The sequence below is a fragment of the Pleurodeles waltl genome, chromosome 1_1, assembly GCF_031143425.1.
Source record: "Pleurodeles waltl isolate 20211129_DDA chromosome 1_1, aPleWal1.hap1.20221129, whole genome shotgun sequence".
In the NCBI taxonomy this organism is placed as follows: Eukaryota; Metazoa; Chordata; class Amphibia; order Caudata; family Salamandridae; genus Pleurodeles; species Pleurodeles waltl.
In genome coordinates, this window is record NC_090436.1 from 911,223,650 (window position 1) to 911,243,451 (window position 19,802).

The following is a 19,802-nucleotide window of genomic DNA, read 5'->3' on the forward strand; positions in this document are numbered from 1 at the left end:
GCCCCAAAGCGCAACGTGGACACAGCCACATTTTTTAAGAAAAACAAAGGTGTTTTTTGCAAAGTGCCTACCTGTAGATTTTGGCCTCTAGCTCAGCCGCCACCTAGGGAAACCTACCAAACCTGTGCATTTCTGAAAACTAGAGACCTAGGGGAATCCAAGATGGGGTGACTTGTGTGGCTCGGACCAGGTTTTGTTACCCAGAATCGTTTGCAAACCTAAAAATTTGGCTAAAAAAACACACGTTCCTCACATTTCTGTGGCAGAAAGTTCTGGAATCTGAGAGGAGCCACAAATTTCCTTCCACCCAGCGTTCCCCCCGTCTCCCGATAAAAATGATACCTCACTTGTGTGGGTAGGCCTAGCGCCGGCGACAGGAAACGCCCCAAAGCGCAACGTGGACACAGCCAAATTTTTGAAGGAAAACAGAGGTGTTTTTTGCAAAGTGCCTACCTGTTGATTGTGGCCTGTAGCTCAGCCGCCACCTAGGGAAACCTACCAAACCTGTGCATTTCTGAAAACTAGAGACCTAGGGGAATCCAAGATGGGGTGATTTGTGTGGCTCGGACCAGGTTCTGTTACCCAGAATCCTTTGCAAACCTCAAAATTGGGCTAAAAAAACACATGTTCCTCACATTTCTGTGCCAGAAAGTTCTGGAATCTGAGAGGAGCCACAATTTTCCTTCCACACAGCGTTCCCCCACGTCTCCCGATAAAAATGATACCTCACTTGTGTGGGTAGGCCTAGCGCCCACGACAGGAAACGCCCCAAAGCGCAACATGGACACAGCCAAATTTTTGAAGGAAAACAGAGGTGTTTTTTGCAAAGTGCCTACCTGTAGATTTTGGCCTGTAGCTCAGCCGCCAGCTAGGGAAACCTACCAAACCTGTGCATTTCTGAAAACTAGAGACCTAGGGGAATCCAAGATGGGGTGACTTGTGTGGCTCGGACCAGGTTCTGTTACCCAGAATCCTTTGCAAACCTCAAAATTTGGCTAAAAAAACACATGTTCCTCACATTTCTGTGGCAGAAAGTTCTGGAATCTGAGAGGAGCCACAAATTTCCTTCCACACAGCGTTCCCCCACGTCTCCCGATAAAAATGATACCTCACTTGTGTGGGTAGGCCTAGCGCCCGCGACAGGAACCGCCCCAAAGCGCAACGTGGACACAGCCAAATTTTTGAAGGAAAACAGAGGTGTTTTTTGCAAAGTGCCTACCTGTAGATTTTGGCCTGGTAGCTCAGCCGCCACCTAGGGAAACCTACCAAACCTGTGCATTTCTGAAAACTAGAGACCTAGGGGAATCCAAGATGGGGTGACTTGTGTGGCTCGGACCAGGTTCTGTTACCCAGAATCCTTTGCAAACCTCAAAATTTGGCTAAAAAAACACATGTTCCTCACATTTCTGTGGCAGAAAGTTCTGGAATATGAGAGGAGCCACAAATTTCCTTCCACCCATCATTCCCCCACGTCTCCCAATAAAAATGATACCTCACTTGTGAGGGTAGGCCTAGCGCCCGCGACAGGAAACGCCCCAAAGCGCAACGTGGACACAGCCACATTTTTGAAGAAAAACAAAGGTGTTTTTTGCAAAGTGCCTACCTGTAGATTTTGGCCTGTAGCTCAGCCGCCACCTAGGGAAACCTACCAAACCTGTGCATTTCTGAAAACTAGAGACCTAGGGGAATCCAAGATGGGGTGACTTGTGTGGCTCGGACCAGGTTTTGTTACCCAGAATCCTTTGCAAACCTAAAAATTTGGCTAAAAAAACACATGTTCCTCACATTTCTGTCTCAGAAAGTTCTGGAATCTGAGAGGAGCCACAAATTTCCTTCCACCCAGCGTTCCCCCACGTCTCCCGATAAAAATGATACCTCACTTGTGTGGGTAGGCCTAGCGCCGGCGACAGGAAACGCCCCAAAGCGCAACGTGGACACAGCCAAATTTTTGAAGGAAAACAGAGGTGTTTTTTGCAAAGTGCCTACCTGTAGATTTTGGCCTGTAGCTCAGCCGCCACCTAGGGAAACCTACCAAACCTGTGCATTTCTGAAAACTAGAGACCTAGAGGAATCCAAGATGGGTGATTTGTGTGGCTCGGACCAGGTTCTGTTACCCAGAATCCATTGCAAACCTCAAAATTTGGCTAAAAAAACACATGTTCCTCACATTTCTGTGGCAGAAAGTTCTGGAATATGAGAGGAGCCACAAATTTCCTTCCACCCATCATTCCCCCATGTCTCCCAATAAAAATGATACCTCACTTGTGAGGGTAGGCCTAGCGCCCGCGACAGGAAACGCCCCAAAGCGCAACGTGGACACAGCCACATTTTTGAAGAAAAACAAAGGTGTTTTTTGCAAAGTGCCTACCTGTAGATTTTGGCCTGCAGCTCAGCCGCCACCTAGGGAAACCTACCAAACCTGTGCATTTCTGAAAACTAGAGACCTAGGGGAATCCAAGATGGGGTGACTTGTGTGGCTCGGACCAGGTTTTGTTACCCAGAATCCTTTGCAAACCTAAAAATTTGGCTAAAAAAACACATGTTCCTCACATTTCTGTCTCAGAAAGTTCTGGAATCTGAGAGGAGCCACAAATTTCCTTCCACCCAGCGTTCCCCCACGTCTCCCGATAAAAATGATACCTCACTTGTGTGGGTAGGCCTAGCGCCGGCGACAGGAAACGCCCCAAAGCGCAACGTGGACACAGCCAAATTTTTGAAGGAAAACAGAGGTGTTTTTTGCAAAGTGCCTACCTGTAGATTTTGGCCTGTAGCTCAGCCGCCACCTAGGGAAACCTACCAAACCTGTGCATTTCTGAAAACTAGAGACCTAGAGGAATCCAAGATGGGTGATTTGTGTGGCTCGGACCAGGTTCTGTTACCCAGAATCCATTGCAAACCTCAAAATTGGGCTAAAAAAACACATGTTCCTCACATTTCTGTGGCAGAAAGTTCTGGAATCTGAGAGGAGCCACAAATTTCCTTCCACACAGCGTTCCCCCACGTCTCCCGATAAAAATGATACCTCACTTGTGTGGGTAGGCCTAGCGCCCGCGACAGGAAACGCCCCAAAGCGCAACGTGGACACAGCCAAATTTTTGAAGGAAAACAGATGTGTTTTTTGCAAAGTGCCTACCTGTAGATTTTGGCCTGTAGCTCAGCCGCCACCTAGGGAAACCTACCAAACCTGTGCATTTCTGAAAACTAGAGACCTAGGGGAATCCAAGATGGGGTGACTTGTGTGGCTCGGACCAGGTTCTGTTACCCAGAATCCTTTGCAAACCTCAAAATTTGGCTAAAAAAACACATGTTCCTCACATTTCTGTGGCAGAAAGTTCTGGAATCTGAGAGGAGCCACAAATTTCCTTCCACCCATCGTTCCCCCACATCTCCTGATAAAAATGATACCTCACTTGTGTGGGTAGGCCTAGCGCCCGCGACAGGAAACGCCCCAAAGCGCAACGTGGACACAGCCAAATTTTTGAAGGAAAACAGAGGTGTTTTTTGCAAAGTGCCTACCTGTAGATTTCGGCCTGTAGCTCAGCCGCCACATAGGGAAACCTACCAAGCCTGTGCATTTCTGAAAACTAGAGACCTAGGGGAATCCAAGATGGGGTGACTTGTGTGGCTCGGACCAGGTTCTGTTACCCAGAATCCTTTGCAAACCTCAAAATTTGGCTAAAAAAACACATGTTCCTCACATTTCTGTGGCAGAAAGTTCTGGAATCTGAGAGGAGCCACAAATTTCCTTCCACCCAGTGTTCCCCCACGTCTCCCGATAAAAATTATACCTCACTTGTGTGGGTAGGCCTAGCGCCCGCGACAGGAAACGCCCCAAAGCGCAACGTGGACACAGCCAATTTTTTTAAGAAAAACAAAGGTGTTTTTTGCAAAGTGCCTAGCTGTAGATTTTGGCCTGTAGCTCAGCCGCCACCTAGGGAAACCTACCAAACCTGTGCATTTCTGAAAACTAGAGACCTAGGGGAATCCAAGATGGGGTGACTTGTGTGGCTCGGACCAGGTTCTGTTACCCAGAATCCTTTGCAAACCTCAAAATTTGGCTAAAAAACCACATGTTCCTCACATTTCTGTGGCAGAAAGTTCTGGAATCTGAGAGGAGCCACAACTTTCCTTCCATCCAGCGTTCCCCCACGTATCCCGATAAAAATGATACCTCACTTGTGTGGGTAGGCCTAGCGCCCGCGACAGGAAACGCCCCAAAGCGCAACTTGGACACAGCCACATTTTTTAAGAAAAACAAAGGTGTTTTTTGCAAAGTGCCTACCTGTAGGTTTTGGCCTCTAGCTCAGCCGCCACCTAGGGAAACCTACCAAACCTGTGCATTTCTGAAATCTAGAGACCTAGGGGAATTCAAGATGGGGTGACTTGTGTGGCTCGGACCAGGTTTTGTTACCCAGAATCCTTTGCAAACCTAAAAATTTGTCTAAAAAAACACATGTTCCTCACATTTCTGTGGCAGAAAGTTCTGGAATCTGAGAGGAGCCACAAATTTCCTTCCACCCAGTGTTCCCCCACGTCTCCCGATAAAAATGATACCTCACTTGTGTGGGTAGGCCTAGCGCCCGCGACAAGAAACGCACCAAAGCGCAACGTGGACACAGCCAAATGTTTGATGAAAAACAAAGGTGTTTTTTGCAAAGTGCCTAGCTGTAGATTTTGGCCTGTAGCTCAGCCGCCACCTAAGGAAACCTACCAAGCCTGTGCATTTCTGAAAACTAGAGACCTAGTGGAATCCAAGATGGGGTGACTTGTGTGGCTCGGACCAGGTTCTGTTACCCAGAATCCTTTGCAAACCTCAAAATTTGGCTAAAAAAACACATGTTCCTCACATTTCTGTGGCAGAAAGTTCTGGAATCTGAGAGGAGCCACAAATTTCCTTCCACCCATCGTTCCCCCACGTCTCCTGATAAAAATGATACCTCACTTGTGTGGGGAGGCCTAGCGCCCGCGACAGGAAACGCCCCAAAGCGCAACGTGGACACAGCCAAATTTTTGAACGAAAACAGAGGTGTTTTTTGCAAAGTGCCTACCTGTAGATTTTGGCCTGTAGCTCAGCCGCCACCTAGGGAAACCTACCAAACCTGTGCATTTCTGAAAACTAGAGACCTAGGGGAATCCAAGATAGGGTGACTTCTGTGGCTCGGACCAGGTTCTGTTACCCAGAATCCTTTGCAAACCTCAAAATTTGGCTAAAAAAACACATGTTCCTCACATTTCTGTGGCAGAAAGTTCTGGAATCTGAGAGGAGCCACAAATTTCCTTCCACCCTTCGTTCCCCCACGTCTCCCGATAAAAATGATACCTCACTTGTGTGGGTAGGCCTAGCGCCCGCGACAGGAAACGCCCCAAAGCGCAACGTGGACACAGCCAAATTTTTGAAGAAAAACAGAGGTGTTTTTTGCAAAGTGCCTACCTGTAGATTTTGGCCTGTAGCTCAGCCGCCACCTAGGGAAACCTACCAAACCTGTGCATTTCTGAAAACTAGAGACCTAGGGGAATCCAAGATGGGGTGACTTGTGTGGCTCGGACCAGGTTCTGTTACCCAGAATCCTTTGCAAACCTCAAAATTGGGCTAAAAAAACACATGTTCCTCACATTTCTGTGGCAGAAAGTTCTGGAATCTGAGAGGAGCCACAAATTTCCTTCCACCCATCGTTCCCCCACGTCTCCCGATAAAAATGATACCTCACTTGTGTGGGTAGGCCTAGCGCCCGCGACAGGAAACGCCCCAAAGCGCAACGTGGACACAGCCAAATTTTTTAAGGAAAACAGAGGTGTTTTTTGCAAAGTGCCTACCTGTAGATTTTGGCCTGTAGCTCAGCCGCCACCTATGGAAACCTACCAAACCTGTGCATTTCTGAAAACTAGAGACCTAGGGGAATCCAAGATGGGGGGACTTGTGTGGCTCGGACCAGGTTCTGTTACCCAGAATCCTTTGCAAACCTCAAAATTTGGCTAAAAAAACACATGTTCCTCACATTTCTGTGGCAGAAAGTTCTGGAATCTGAGAGGAGCCACAATTTTCCTTCCACCCATCGTTCCCCCACGTCTCCCGATAAAAATGATACCTGACTTGTGTGGGTGGGCCTAGCGCCCGCGACAGGAAACGCCCCAAAGCGCAACGTGGACACAGCCACATTTTTGAAGAAAAACAAAGTTGTTTTTTGCAAAGTGCCTACCTGTAGATTTTGGCCTCTAGCTCAGATGCCACCTAGGGAAACCTACCAAACCTGTGCATTTCTGAAAACTAGAGACCTAGGGGAATCCAAGATGGGGTGACTTGTGTGGCTCGGACCAGGTTTTGTTACCCAGAATCCTTTGCAAACCTAAAAATTAAGCTAAAAAAACACATGTTCCTCACATTTCTGTGGCAGAAAGTTCTGGAATCTGAGAGGAGCCACAAATTTCCTTCCACCCAGCGTTCCCCCACGTCTCCCGATAAAAATGATACCTCACTTGTGTGGGTAGGCCTAGCGCCGGCGACAGGAAACGCCCCAAAGCGCAACGTGGACACAGCCAAATTTTTGAAGGAAAACAGAGGTGTTTTTTGCAAAGTGCCTACCTGTAGATTTTGGCCTGTAGCTCAGCCGCCACCTAGGGAAACCTACCAAACCTGAGCATTTCTGAAAACTAGAGACCTAGAGGAATCCACGATGGGGTGATTTGTGTGGCTCGGACCAGGTTCTGTTACCCAGAATCCTTTGCAAACCTCAAAATTTGGCTAAAAAAACACATGTTCCTCACATTTCTGTGGCAGAAAGTTCTGGAATCTTAGAGGAGCCACAAATTTCCTTCCACCCATCGTTCCCCCACATCTCCTGATAAAAATGATACCTCACTTGTGTGGGTAGGCCTAGCGCCCGCGACAGGAAACGCCCCAAAGCGCAACGTGGACACAGCCAAATTTTTGAAGGAAAACAGAGGTGTTTTTTGCAAAGTGCCTACCTGTAGATTTCGGCCTGTAGCTCAGCCGCCACATAGGGAAACCTACCAAGCCTGTGCATTTCTGAAAACTAGAGACCTAGGGGAATCCAAGATGGGGTGACTTGTGTGGCTCGGACCAGGTTCTGTTACCCAGAATCCTTTGCAAACCTCAAAATTTGGCTAAAAAAACACATGTTCCTCACATTTCTGTGGCAGAAAGTTCTGGAAACTGAGAGGAGCCACAAATTTCCATCCACACAGCGTTCCCCCACGTCTCCCGATAAAAATGATACCTCACTTGTGTGGGTAGGCCTAGCGCCCGCGACAGGAAGCGCCCCAAAGCGCAACGTGGACACAGCCAAATTTTTGAAGGAAAACAGAGGTGTTTTTTGCAAAGTGCCTACCTGTAGATTTTGGCCTGTAGCTCAGCCGCCACCTAGGGAAACCTACCAAACCTGTGCATTTCTGAAAACTAGAGACCTAGGGGAATCCAAGATAGGGTGACTTGTGTGGCTCGGACCAGGTTCTGTTACCCAGAATCCTTTGCAAACCTCAAAATTTGGCTAAAAAAACACATGTTCCTCACATTTCTGTGGCAGAAAGTTCTGGAATCTGAGAGGAGCCACAAATTTCCTTCCACCCAGTGTTCCCCCACGTCTCCCGATAAAAATGATACCTCACTTGTGTGGGTAGGCCTAGCGCCCGCGACAGGAAACGCCCCAAAGCGCAACGTGGACACAGCCGCATTTTTGAAGAAAAACAAAGGTGTTTTTTGCAAAGTGCCTACCTGAAGATTTTGGCCTGTAGCTCAGCCGCCACCTAGGGAAACCTACCAAATCTGTGCATTTCTGAAAAACTAGAGACCTAGGGGAATCCAAGATGGGGTGACTTGTGTGGCTCGGACCAGGTTCTGTTACCCAGAATCCTTTGCAAACCTCAAAATTTGGCTTAAAAACACATGTTCCTCACATTTCTGTGGCAGAAAGTTCTGGAATCTGAGAGGAGCCACAACTTTCCTTCTACCCAGCGTTCCCCCACGTCTCCCGATAAAAATGATACCTCACTTGTGTGGGTAGGCCTAGCGCCCGCGACAGGAAACGCCCCAAAGCGCAACGTGGACACAGCCACATTTTTTAAGAAAAACAAAGGTGTTTTTTGCAAAGTGCCTACCTGTAGATTTTGGCCTCTAGCTCAGCCGGCACCTAGGGAAACCTACCAAACCTGTGCATTTCTGAAAACTAGAGACCTAGGGGAATCCAAGATGGGGTGACTTGTGTGGCTCGGACCAGGTTTTGTTACCCAGAATCCTTTGCAAACCTAAAAATTTGGCTAAAAAAACACACGTTCCTCACATTTCTGTGGCAGAAAGTTCTGGAATCTGAGAGGAGCCACAAATTTCCTTCCACCCAGCGTTCCCCCACGTCTCCCGATAAAAATGATACCTCACTTGTGTGGGTAGGCCTAGCGCCGGCGACAGGAAACGCCCCAAAGCGCAACGTGGACACAGCCAAATTTTTGAAGGAAAACAGAGGTGTTTTTTGCAAAGTGCCTACCTGTAGATTTTGGCCTGTAGCTCAGCCGCCACCTAGGGAAACCTACCAAACCTGTGCATTTCTGAAAACTAGAGACCTAGGGGAATCCAAGATGGGGTGATTTGTGTGGCTCGGACCAGGTTCTGTTACCCAGAATCCTTTGCAAACCTCAAAATTGGGCTAAAAAAAACACATGTTCCTCACATTTCTGTGCCAGAAAGTTCTGGAATCTGAGAGGAGCCACAATTTTCCTTCCACACAGCGTTCCCCCACGTCTCCCGATAAAAATGATACCTCACTTGTGTGGGTAGGCCTAGCGCCCACGACAGGAAACGCCCCAAAGCGCAACGTGGACACAGCCAAATTTTTGAAGGAAAACAGAGGTGTTTTTTGCAAAGTGCCTACCTGTAGATTTTGGCCTGTAGCTCAGCCGCCAGCTAGGGAAACCTACCAAACCTGTGCATTTCTGAAAACTAGAGACCTAGGGGAATCCAAGATGGGGTGACTTGTGTGGCTCGGACCAGGTTCTGTTACCCAGAATCCTTTGCAAACCTCAAAATTTGGCTAAAAAAACACATGTTCCTCACATTTCTGTGGCAGAAAGTTCTGGAATCTGAGAGGAGCCACAAATTTCCTTCCACCCAGCGTTCCCCCACGTCTCCCGATAAAAATGATACCTCACTTGTGTGGGTAGGCCTAGCGCCCGCGACAGGAACCGCCCCAAAGCGCAACGTGGACACAGCCAAATTTTTTAAGGAAAACAGAGGTGTTTTTTGCAAAGTGCCTACCTGTAGATTTTGGCCTGTAGCTCAGCCGCCACCTAGGGAAACCTACCAAACCTGTGCATTTCTGAAAACTAGAGACCTAGGGGAATCCAAGATGGGGTGACTTGTGTGGCTCGGACCAGGTTCTGTTACCCAGAATCCTTTGCAAACCTCAAAATTTGGCTAAAAAAACACATGTTCCTCACATTTCTGTGGCAGAAAGTTCTGGAATATGAGAGGAGCCACAAATTTCCTTCCACCCATCATTCCCCCACGTCTCCCAATAAAAATGATACCTCACTTGTGAGGGTAGGCCTAGCGCCCGCGACAGGAAACGCCCCAAAGCGCAACGTGGACACAGCCACATTTTTGAAGAAAAACAAAGGTGTTTTTTGCAAAGTGCCTACCTGTAGATTTTGGCCTGTAGCTCAGCCGCCACCTAGGGAAACCTACCAAACCTGTGCATTTCTGAAAACCAGAGACCTAGGGGAATCCAAGATGGGGTGACTTGTGTGGCTCGGACCAGGTTTTGTTACCCAGAATCCTTTGCAAACCTAAAAATTTGGCTAAAAAAACACATGTTCCTCACATTTCTGTCTCAGAAAGTTCTGGAATCTGAGAGGAGCCACAAATTTCCTTCCACCCAGCGTTCCCCCACGTCTCCCGATAAAAATGATACCTCACTTGTGTGGGTAGGCCTACCGCCGGCGACAGGAAACGCCCCAAAGCGCAACGTGGACACAGCCAAATTTTTGAAGGAAAACAGAGGTGTTTTTTGCAAAGTGCCTACCTGTAGATTTTGGCCTGTAGCTCAGCCGCCACCTAGGGAAACCTACCAAACCTGTGCATTTCTGAAAACTAGAGACCTAGAGGAATCCAAGATGGGTGATTTGTGTGGCTCGGACCAGGTTCTGTTACCCAGAATCCATTGCAAACCTCAAAATTGGGCTAAAAAAACACATGTTCCTCAAATTTCTGTGGCAGAAAGTTCTGGAATCTGAGAGGAGCCACAAATTTCCTTCCACACAGCGTTCCCCCACGTCTCCCGATAAAAATGATACCTCACTTGTGTGGGTAGGCCTAGCGCCGGCGACAGGAAACGCCCCAAAGCGCAACGTGGACACAGCCAAATTTTTGAAGGAAAACAGAGGTGTTTTTTGCAAAGTGCCTACCTGTAGATTTTGGCCTGTAGCTCAGCCGCCACCTAGGGAAACCTACCAAACCTGTGCATTTCTGAAAACTAGAGACCTAGGGGAATCCAAGATGGGGTGACTTGTGTGGCTCGGACCAGGTTCTGTTACCCAGAATCCTTTGCAAACCTCAAAATTTGGCTAAAAAAACACATGTTCCTCACATTTCTGTGGCAGAAAGTTCTGGAATATGAGAGGAGCCACAAATTTCCTTCCACCCATCATTCCCCCACGTCTCCCAATAAAAATGATACCTCACTTGTGAGGGTAGGCCTAGCGCCCGCGACAGGAAACGCCCCAAAGCGCAACGTGGACACAGCCACATTTTTGAAGAAAAACAAAGGTGTTTTTTGCAAAGTGCCTACCTGTAGATTTTGGCCTGTAGCTCAGCCGCCACCTAGGGAAACCTACCAAACCTGTGCATTTCTGAAAACTAGAGACCTAGGGGAATCCAAGATGGGGTGACTTGTGTGGCTCGGACCAGGTTTTGTTACCCAGAATCCTTTGCAAACCTAAAAATTTGGCTAAAAAAAACACATGTTCCTCACATTTCTGTCTCAGAAAGTTCTGGAATCTGAGAGGAGCCACAAATTTCCTTCCACCCAGCGTTCCCCCACGTCTCCCGATAAAAATGATACCTCACTTGTGTGGGTAGGCCTAGCGCCGGCGACAGGAAACGCCCCAAAGCGCAACGTGGACACAGCCAAATTTTTGAAGGAAAACAGAGGTGTTTTTTGCAAAGTGCCTACCTGTAGATTTTGGCCTGTAGCTCAGCCGCCACCTAGGGAAACCTACCAAACCTGTGCATTTCTGAAAACTAGAGACCTAGAGGAATCCAAGATGGGTGATTTGTGTGGCTCGGACCAGGTTCTGTTACCCAGAATCCATTGCAAACCTCAAAATTGGGCTAAAAAAACACATGTTCCTCACATTTCTGTGGCAGAAAGTTCTGGAATCTGAGAGGAGCCACAAATTTCCTTCCACACAGCGTTCCCCCACGTCTCCCGATAAAAATGATACCTCACTTGTGTGGGTAGGCCTAGCGCCCGCGACAGGAAACGCCCCAAAGCGCAACGTGGACACAGCCAAATTTTTGAAGGAAAACAGAGGTGTTTTTTGCAAAGTGCCTACCTGTAGATTTTGGCCTGTAGCTCAGCCGCCACCTAGGGAAACCTACCAAACCTGTGCATTTCTGAAAACTAGAGACCTAGGGGAATCCAAGATGGGGTGACTTGTGTGGCTCGGACCAGGTTCTGTTACCCAGAATCCTTTGCAAACCTCAAAATTTGGCTAAAAAAACACATGTTCCTCACATTTCTGTGGCAGAAAGTTCTGGAATCTGAGAGGAGCCACAAATTTCCTTCCACCCATCGTTCCCCCACATCTCCTGATAAAAATGATACCTCACTTGTGTGGGTAGGCCTAGCGCCCGCGACAGGAAACGCCCCAAAGCGCAACGTGGACACAGCCAATTTTTTTAAGAAAAACAAAGGTGTTTTTTGCAAAGTGCCTAGCTGTAGATTTTGGCCTGTAGCTCAGCCGCCACCTAGGGAAACCTACCAAACCTGTGCATTTCTGAAAACTAGAGACCTAGGGGAATCCAAGATGGGGTGACTTGTGTGGCTCGGACCAGGTTCTGTTACCCAGAATCCTTTGCAAACCTCAAAATTTGGCTAAAAAACCACATGTTCCTCACATTTCTGTGGCAGAAAGTTCTGGAATCTGAGAGGAGCCACAAATTTCCTTCCACCCATCGTTCCCCCACGTCTCCTGATAAAAATGATACCTCACTTGTGTGGGGAGGCCTAGCGCCCGCGACAGGAAACGCCCCAAAGCGCAACATGGACACAGCCAAATTTTTGAACGAAAACAGAGGTGTTTTTTGCAAAGTGCCAATCTGTAGATTTTGGCCTGTAGCTCAGCCGCCACCTAGGGAAACCTAGGAAACCTGTGCATTTCTGAAAACTAGAGACCTAGGGGAATCCAAGATAGGGTGACTTGTGTGGCTCGGACCAGGTTCTGTTACCCAGAATCCTTTGCAAACCTCAAAATTTGGCTTAAAAACACATGTTCCTCACATTTCTGTGGCAGAAAGTTCTGGAATCTGAGAGGAGCCACAACTTTCCTTCCATCCAGCGTTCCCCCACGTATCCCGATAAAAATGATACCTCACTTGTGTGGGTAGGCCTAGCGCCCGCGACAGGAAACGCCCCAAAGCGCAACTTGGACACAGCCACATTTTTTAAGAAAAACAAAGGTGTTTTTTGCAAAGTGCCTACCTGTAGGTTTTGGCCTCTAGCTCAGCCGCCACCTAGGGAAACCTACCAAACCTGTGCATTTCTGAAATCTAGAGACCTAGGGGAATTCAAGATGGGGTGACTTGTGTGGCTCGGACCAGGTTTTGTTACCCAGAATCCTTTGCAAACCTAAAAATTTGTCTAAAAAAACACATGTTCCTCACATTTCTGTGGCAGAAAGTTCTGGAATCTGAGAGGAGCCACAAATTTCCTTCCACCCAGCGTTCCCCCACGTCTCCCGATAAAAATGATACCTCACTTGTGTGGGTAGGCCTAGCGCCGGCGACAGGAAACGCCCCAAAGCGCAACGTGGACACAGCCAAATTTTTGAAGGAAAACAGAGGTGTTTTTTGCAAAGTGCCTACCTGTAGATTTTGGCCTGTAGCTCAGCCGCCACCTAGGGAAACCTACCAAACCTGTGCATTTCTGAAAACTAGAGACCTAGGGGAATCCAAGATGGGGTGACCTGTGTGGCTCGGACCAGGTTCTGTTACCCAGAATCCTTTGCAAACCTCAAAATTTGGCTAAAAAAACACATGTTCCTCACATTTCTGTGGCAGAAAGTTCTGGAATCTGAGAGGAGCCACAAATTTCCTTCCACCCAACGTTCCCCCACGTCTCCCGATAAAAATGATACCTCACTTGTGTGGGTAGGCCTAGCGCCCGCGACAGGAAACGCCCCAAAGCGCAATGTGGACACAGCCAAATTTTTGAAGGAAAACAGAGGTTTTTTTTGCCAAAGTGCCTACCTGTAGATTTTGGCCTGTAGCTCAGCCGCCACCTAGGGAAACCTACCAAGCCTGTGCATTTCTGAAAACTAGAGACCTAGGGGAATCCAAGATGGGGTGACTTGTGTGGCTCGGACCAGGTTCTCTTACCCAGAATCCTTCGCAAACCTCCAAATTTGGCTAAAAAAACACATGTTCCTCACATTTCTGTGGCAGAAAGTTCTGGAATCTGAGCGGAGCCACAAATTTCCTTCCATCCAGCGTTCCCCCACGTCTCCCGATAAAAATGATACCTCACTTGTGTGGGTAGGCCTAGCGCCCGCGACAGGAAACGCCCCAAAGCGCAACGTGGACACAGCCACATTTTTTAAGAAAAACAAAGGTGTTTTTTGCAAAGTGCCTACCTGTAGATTTTGGCCTCTAGCTCAGCCGCCACCTAGGGAAACCTACCAAACCTGTGCATTTCTGAAAACTAGAGACCTAGGGGAATCCAAGATGGGGTGACCTGTGTGGCTCGAACCAGGTTCTGTTACCCAGAATCCTTTGCAAACCTCAAAATTGGGCTAAAAAAACACATGTTCCTCACATTTCTGTGGCAGAAAGTTCTGAAATCTGAGAGGAGCCACAAATTTCCTTCCACCCATCGTTCCCCCACGTCTCCCGATAAAAATGATACCTCACTTGTGTGGGTAGGCCTAGCGCCAGCGACAGGAAACGCCCCAAAGCGCAACGTGGACACTGCAAAATTTTTGAAGGAAAACAGAGTTGTTTTTTGCAAAGTGCCTACCTCTAGATTTTGGCCTGTAGCTCAGCCGCCACCTAGGGAAACCTACCAAACCTGTGCATTTCTGAAAACTAGAGACCTAGGGGAATCCAAGATGGGGTGACTTGTGTGGCTCGGACCAGGTTCTGTTACCCAGAATCCTTTGCAAACCTCAAAATTTGGCTAAAAAAAAACATGTTCCTCACATTTCTGTGGCAGAAAGTTCTGAAATCTGAGAGGAGCCACAAATTTCCTTCCACCCATCGTTCCCCCACGTCTCCCGATAAAAATGATACCTCACTTGTGTGGGTAGGCCTAGCGCCAGCGACAGGAAACGCCCCAAAGCGCAACGTGGACACTGCAAAATTTTTGAAGGAAAACAGAGTTGTTTTTTGCAAAGTGCCTACCTGTAGATTTTGGCCTGTAGCTCAGCCGCCACCTAGGGAAACCTACCAAACCTGTGCATTTCTGAAAACTAGAGACCTAGGGGAATCCAAGATGGGGTGACTTTTGTGGCTCGGACCAGGTTCTGTTACCCAGAATCCTTTTCAAACCTCAAAATTTGGCTTAAAAACACATGTTCCTCACATTTCTGTGGCAGAAAGTTCTGGAATCTGAGAGGAGCCACAACTTTCCTTCCACCCAGCGTTCCCCCACGTCTCCCGATAAAAATGATACCTCACTTGTGTGGGTAGGCCTAGCGCCCGCGACAGGAAACGCCCCAAAGCGCAACGTGGACACAGCCACATTTTTTAAGAAAAACAAAGGTGTTTTTTGCAAAGTGCCTACCTGTAGATTTTGGCCTCTAGCTCAGCCGCCACCTAGGGAAACCTACCAAACCTGTGCATTTCTGAAATCTAGAGACCTAGGGGAATTCAAGATGGGGTGACTTGTGTGGCTCGGACCAGGTTTTGTTACCCAGAATCCTTTGCAAACCTAAAAATTTGGCTAAAAAAACACATGTTCCTCACATTTCTGTGGCAGAAAGTTCTGGAATCTGAGAGGAGCCACAAATTTCCTTCCACCCAGCGTTCCCCCACGTCTCCCGATAAAAATGATACCTCACTTGTGTGGGTAGGCCTAGCGCCGGCGACAGGAAACGCCCCAAAGCGCAACGTGGACACAGCCACATTTTTGAAGGAAAACAGAGGTGTTTTTTTGCAAAGTGCCTACCTGTAGATTTTGGCCTCTAGCTCAGCCGCCACCTAGGGAAACCTACCAAACCTGTGCATTTCTGAAAACTAGAGACCTAGGGGAATCCAAGATGGGGTGACCTGTGTGGCTCGGACCAGGTTCTGTTACCCAGAATCCTTTGCAAACCTCAAAATTTGGCTAAAAAAACACATGTTCCTCACATTTCTGTGGCAGAAAGTTCTGGAATCTGAGAGGAGCCACAAATTTCCATCCACCCAGCGTTCCCCCACATCTCCCGATAAAAATTATACCTCACTTGTGTGGGTAGGCCTAGCGCCCGCGACAGGAAACGCCCCAAAGCGCAATGTGGACACAGCCAAATTTTTGAAGGAAAACAGAGGTTTTTTTTGCAAAGTGCCTACCTGTAGATTTTGGCCTGTAGCTCAGCCGCCACCTAGGGAAACCTACCAAGCCTGTGCATTTCTGAAAACTAGAGACCTAGGGGAATCCAAGATGGGGTGACTTGTGTGGCTCGGACCAGGTTCTCTTACCCAGAATCCTTCACAAACCTCAAAATTTGGCTAAAAAAACACATGTTCCTCACATTTCTGTGGCAGAAAGTTCTGGAATCTGAGCGGAGCCACAAATTTCCTTCCACCCAGCGTTCCCCCACGTCTCCCGATAAAAATGATACCTCACTTGTGTGGGTAGGCCTAGCGCCCGCGACAAGAAACTCCCCAAAGCGCAACGTGGACACAGCCAAATTTTTGAAGGAAAACTGAGGTGTTTTTTGCAAAGTGCCTACCTGTAGATTGCGGCCTGTAGCTCAGCCGCCACCTAGGGAAACCTACCAAACCTGTGCATTTCTGAAAACTAGAGACCTAGGGGAATCCAAGATGGGGTGACTTGTGTGGCTCGGACCAGGTTCTGTTACCCAGAATCCTTCGCCAACCTCAAAATTTGGCTAAAAAAACACATGTTCCTCACATTTCTGTGGCAGAAAGTTCTGGAATCTGAGAGGAGCCACAAATTTCCTTCCACCCAGCGTTCCCCAACGTCTCCCGATAGAAATTATACCTCACTTGTGTGGGTAGGCCTAGCGCCCGCGACAAGAAACTCCCCAAAGCGCAACGTGGACACAGCCAAATTTTTGATGGAAAACTGAGGTGTTTTTTGCAAAGTGCCTACCTGTAGATTTCGGCCTGTAGCTCAGCCGCCACCTAGGGAAACCTACCAAACCTGTGCATTTCTGAAAACTAGAGACCTAGGGGAATCCAAGATGGGGTGACTTGTGTGGCTCGGACCAGGTTCTGTTACCCAGAATCCTTCGCCAACCTCAAAATTTGGCTAAAAAAACACATGTTCCTCACATTTCTGTGGCAGAAAGTTCTGGAATCTGAGAGGAGCCACAAATTTCCTTCCACCCAGCGTTCCCCCACGTCTCCCGATAAAAATGATACCTCACTTGTGTGGGTAGGCCTAGCGCCCGCGACAGGAAACTCCCCAAAGCGCAACGTGGACACAGCCAAATTTTTGAAGGAAAACAGAGGTGTTTTTTGCAAAGTGCCTACCTGTAGATTTTGGCCTGTAGCTCAGCCGCCACCTAGGGAAAACTACCAAACCTATGCATTTCTGAAAACTAGAGACCTAGGGGAATCCAAGATGGGGTGACTTGTGTGGCTCGGACCAGGTTCTGTTACCAGAATCCTTTGCAAACCTCAAAATTTGGCTAAAAAAACACATGTTCCTCACATTTCTGTGGCAGAAAGTTCTGGAATCTGAGAGGAGCCACAAATTTCCTTCCACCCAGTGTTCCCCCACGTCTCCCGATAAAAATGATACCTCACTTGTGTGGGTAGGCCTAGCGCCCGCGACAGGAAACGCCCCAAAGCGCAACGTGGACACAGCCAAATATTTGAAGGAAAACAGAGGTGTTTTTTGCAATGTGCCTACCTGTAGATTTTGGCCTGTAGCTCAGCCGCCACCTAGGGAAACCTACCAAACCTGTGCATTTCTGAAAACTAGAGACCTAGGGGAATCCAAGATGGGGTGACTTGTGTGGCTCGGACCAGGTTTTGTTACCCAGAATCCTTTGCAAACCTAAAAATTTGGCTAAAAAAACACATGTTCCTCACATTTCTGTGGCAGAAAGTTCTGGAATCTGAGAGGAGCCACAAATTTCCTTCCACCCAGCGTTCCCCCACGTCTCCCGATAAAAATGATACCTCACTTGTGTGGGTAGGCCTAGCGCCGGCGACAGGAAACGCCCCAAAGCGCAACGTGGACACAACCAAATTTTTGAAGGAAAACAGAGGTATTTTTTGCAAAGTGCCTACCTGTAGATTTTGGCCTGTAGCTCAGCCGCCACCTAGGGAAACCTACCAAACCTGAGCATTTCTGAAAACTAGAGACCTAGAGGAATCCACGATGGGGTGATTTGTGTGGCTCGGACCAGGTTCTGTTACCCAGAATCCTTTGCAAACCTCAAAATTGGGCTAAAAAAACACATGTTCCTCACATTTCTGTGGCAGAAAGTTCTGGAATCTGAGAGGAGCCACAAATTTCCTTCCACACAGCGTTCCCCCACGTCTCCCGATAAAAATGATACCTCACTTGTGTGGGTAGGCCTAGCGCCCGCGACAGGAAACGCCCCAAAGCGCAACGTGGACACAGCCAAATTTTTGAAGGAAAACAGAGGTGTTTTTTGCAAAGTGCCTACCTGTAGATTTTGGCCTGTAGCTCAGCCGCCACCTAGGGAAACCTACCAAACCTGTGCATTTCTGAAAACTAGAGACCTAGGGGAATCCAAGATGGGGTGACTTGTGTGGCTCGGACCAGGTTCTGTTACCCAGAATCCTTTGCAAACCTCAAAATTTGGCTAAAAACATGTTCCTCACATTTCTGTGGCAGAAAGTTCTGGAATCTGAGAGGAGCCACAAATTTCCTTCCACCCATCGTTCCCCCACATCTCCTGATAAAAATGATACCTCACTTGTGTGGGTAGGCCTAGCGCCCGCGACAGGAAACGCCCCAAAGCGCAACGTGGACACAGCCACATTTTTTAAGGAAAACAGAGGTATTTTTTGCAAAGTGCCTACCTGTAGATTTCGGCCTGTAGCTCAGCCGCCACATAGGGAAACCTACCAAGCCTGTGCATTTCTGAAAACTAGAGACCTAGGGGAATCCAAGATGGGGTGACTTGTGTGGCTCGGACCAGGTTCTGTTACCCAGAATCCTTTGCAAACCTCAAAATTTGGCTAAAAAAACACATGTTCCTCACATTTCTGTGGCAGAAAGTTCTGGAAACTGAGAGGAGCCACAAATTTCCTTCCACACAGCGTTCCCCCACGTCTCCCGATAAAAATGATACCTCACTTGTGTGGGTAGGCCTAGCGCCCGCGACATGAAGCACCCCAAAGCGCAACGTGGACACAGCCAAATTTTTGAAGGAAAACAAAGGTGTTTTTTGCAAAGTGCCTACCTGTAGATTTTGGCCTGTAGCTCAGCCGCCACCTAGGGAAACCTACCAAACCTGTGCATTTCTGAAAACTAGAGACCTAGGGGAATCCAAGATAGGGTGACTTGTGTGGCTCGGACCAGGTTCTGTTACCCAGAATCCTTTGCAAACCTCAAAATTTGGCTAAAAAAACACATGTTCCTCACATTTCTGTGGCAGAAAGTTCTGGAATCTGAGAGGAGCCACAAATTTCCTTCCACCCAGTGTTCCCCCACGTCTCCCGATAAAAATGATACCTCACTTGTGTGGGTAGGCCTAGCGCCCGCGACAGGAAACGCCCCAAAGCGCAACGTGGACACAGCCGCATTTTTGAAGAAAAACAAAGGTGTTTTTTGCAAAGTGCCTACCTGAAGATTTTGGCCTGTAGCTCAGCCGCCACCTAGGGAAACCTACCAAACCTGTGCATTTCTGAAAAACTAGAGACCTAGGGGAATCCAAGATGGGGTGACTTGTGTGGCTCGGACCAGGTTCTGTTACCCAGAATCCTTTGCAAACCTCAAAATTTGGCTTAAAAACACATGTTCCTCACATTTCTGTGGCAGAAAGTTCTGGAATCTGAGAGGAGCCACAACTTTCCTTCCACCCAGCGTTCCCCCACGTCTCCCGATAAAAATGATACCTCACTTGTGTGGGTAGGCCTAGCGCCCGCGACAGGAAACGCCCCAAAGCGCAACGTGGACACAGCCACATTTTTTAAGAAAAACAAAGGTGTTTTTTGCAAAGTGCCTACCTGTAGATTTTGGCCTCTAGCTCAGCCGCCACCTAGGGAAACCTACCAAACCTGTGCATTTCTGAAAACTAGAGACCTAGGGGAATCCAAGATGGGGTGACTTGTGTGGCTCGGACCAGGTTTTGTTACCCAGAATCCTTTGCAAACCTAAAAATTTGGCTAAAAAACCACATGTTCCTCACATTTCTGTGGCAGAAAGTTCTGG